The sequence below is a fragment of the Bison bison genome, unplaced genomic scaffold, assembly GCF_000754665.1.
Source record: "Bison bison bison isolate TAMUID 2011002044 unplaced genomic scaffold, Bison_UMD1.0 scf7180017864146, whole genome shotgun sequence".
NCBI classification, from domain to species: Eukaryota; Metazoa; Chordata; class Mammalia; order Artiodactyla; family Bovidae; genus Bison; species Bison bison.
Window position 1 is genome coordinate 7,700,272 of NW_011494718.1, and position 3,146 is coordinate 7,703,417.

The following is a 3,146-nucleotide window of genomic DNA, read 5'->3' on the forward strand; positions in this document are numbered from 1 at the left end:
TGCATACAAATTTCTCAAGAGGTAGATCAGGTGTTCTGGTATTCCCATCTCTTTCAGAATTTTCCACAGTTTATTGTGATCCACATAGTCAAAGGCTTTGGCATAGTCAGTAAAGCAGAAATAGATGTTTTTCTGGAACTCTTTTGCTTTTTTCATGATCCAGCAGATGTTGGCAATTTGATCTCTGGTTCCTCTGCCTTTTCTAAAACCAGCTTGAACATCAGGAATTTCATGGTTCACATATTGCTATTAGTGATCAAGAAATGATTCTAAAAATGCAAGTCATGTCACCAGTATCATTTTTGCTTGATGTATCATTTTGCTTGATGTATCATTTTTGCATTATCTACATATGTTGTCCAGAAGGTATTAATACATGTAATTTGCTGGTATATTTTCTTAGAACAGATATAGAACATTATCCCTGATGATGAATTAAAAAAAGGTACTAGTTTCAGAACTTGTATTTCTCAATACAAATAGTAGCATTTCCATTTACTTCATAGGGAATAAACATGATTGTTCTTAAAAAGAAGTAGATGTGAAGTAAAATTATACAAAATTTAAAATCAGTTATTCCAAAATTAGGGGATAAGTGTATCAAAACTGTCAGGTAGCAAAATCACTGAGTTAAATTTTTTTCAACTAATTGATTTATCTAATTCCATGAACTTTGGTGAATGTTTTCTGGATATTTCCTAGACTTCCTCTTATTGCCATTTTCTTCTCAACCATAATGTGATGGTATTTTCTCTGTAGACAATATCCATAATACAAATCTAAAACAAATTAAAGCACATTTAAATTTCAAAAGTGTTACAAAGGGATATAAATAGAAACTTATTAAGGATAATGCGTAGGAAGTCTAGAAATAATTTTGTTGGAGTGTTGGAGTCTAGATAATGAGACTATGGTTTATTTAATGATTCAAAGTTTAAAAAAATGCTGACTATAATCTGGAATGATAAAAGCTCAGTGTTAAGTAAAATTTTGATAAAAAAATATTGTAGGAGACAACTGAAATGTGCCATCTCTAATCCATGCTGTGTTGTCTGCAGTGGCTGATGAGGTCTCTGGTTCTAGGTAGTCGCATTTTCAGAACTAAAGTACTTTTCTTTGGACGCCTTTGCAGTTTGATTTCGTGGAAAATAAAATACATGATGTTAAGTTTCTTCAATATTTTGATCTTGAGACTTCTTCAAGAATTCTCAGCACCATTCCGTGTTCTGTTTTGCACCCTATGTAACCAGTGACAGAACTAAACACTGTCAGATTTTGAGAGACGAAAATTGTATAAATTGCTTCTAATATTTCTGTTTTGTCAAATTTTACTCATTATATCATTTGCACGGTATACAGATAACTGCTTCTTTTTTCATAATTGTCAACCGGTTATCTAGTGGATTTTACTATTGATAGTCCAAGAGAATTAATCAAAATTATGTAGCTTCATATTTTAACTCATTTATTTTTACAAAAACACTTCAGTTCAGTTCTGTTCAGTCACTCAGTCACTCTTTGCGACCCCATGAACCGCAGCACACCAGGCCCCCCTGTCCATCAAAACTCCTGGAGTTCACAAAAACTCATGTGCATTGAGTCGGTGATGCCATCCAGCCATCTCATCCTCTGTCATCCCCTTCTCCTCCTGCCCCCAATCGCTCCCAGCATCAGAGTCTTTTCCAATGACTCAGCTCTTCACAAGAGGTGGCCAAAGTACTGGAGTTTCAGCTTTAGCATCAGTCCTTCCAGTGAACACCCAGGACTGGTCTCCTGGGTATTCAGGATGGACTGGTTGGATCTCCTTACAGTCCAAGGGACTCTCAAGAGTGTTCTCCAGCACCACAGTTCAAAAGCATCAATTCTTTGGTGACCAGCTTTCTTTATAGGCCAACTCTCACATCCATACATGACCACTGGAAAAACCATAGCCTTGACTAGATGAACCTTTGTTGGCAAAGTAATATCTCTGCTTTTTAATATGCCATTTAGTATGGTCATAACTTTCTTTCCAAGGAGTAAGTGTCTTTTAATTTTGTGGCTGCAATGACCATCCGCAGTGATTTTGGGCCCCAAAAAATAAAGTCTGACACTGTTCCCACTGTTTCCCCATCTATCTGCCATGAAGTGATGGGACCAGATGCCATGATCTTTGTTTTCTGAATGTTGAGCTTTAAGCCAACTTTTTCACTCTCCTCTTTCACTTTCATCAAGAGGCTTTTTAGTTCCTCTTCAATTTCTGCCATAACGGTGGTGTCATGTGCGTATCTGAGGTTATTGATATTTCTCCCAGCAATATTGATTCCAGCTTGTGCTTCTTCCAGCCCAGCATTTCTCATGATGTACTCTGCGTAGAAGTTAAATAAGCAGGGTGACAATATACAGCCTTGATGTGCTCCTCTTCCTATTTAGAACCAGTCTGTTGTTCCATGTCCAGTTCTATCTGTTGCTTCCTGACCTGCATATAGGTTTCTCAAGAGGCAGGTCAGGTGTTCTGGTATTCCCATCTCTTTCAGAATTTTCCACAGTTTATTGTGATCCACACAGTCAAAGGCTTTGGCATAGTCAATAAAGCAGAAATAGATGTTTTTTTCTTCTGGAACTCTCTTGCTTTTTCCATGATCCAGAGGATGTTGGCAACTTAATCTCTGGTTCCTCTGCCTTTTCTAAAACCAGCTTGAACATCTGGAAGTTCACGGTTCACGTATTGCTGAAGCCTGGCTTGGAGAATTTTGAGCATTACTTTACTAGTGTGTGAGATGAGTGCAATTGTGCGGTATTCTGAGCATTCTTTGGCATTGCCTTTCTCTGGGACTGGAATGAAAACTGACCTTTTCCAGTCCTGTGGCCACTGCTAAGTTTTCCAAATTTGCTGGCGTACTGAGTGCAGCACTTTCACAGCATCATCTTTCAGGATTTGAAATAGCTCAACTGGAATTCCATTTACCTCCACTTGCTTTGTTCATAGGGATGCTTTCTAAGGCCCACTTAACTTCACATTCCAGGATGTCTGTCTCTAGATGAGTGATCACACCATCGTGATTATCTGGGTCATGAAGATATTTTTTGTACAGTTCTTCTGTGTATTCTTGCCACTTCTTTTTAATATCTTCTGCTTCTGTTAGGTCCATACCATGTCTGTCCTT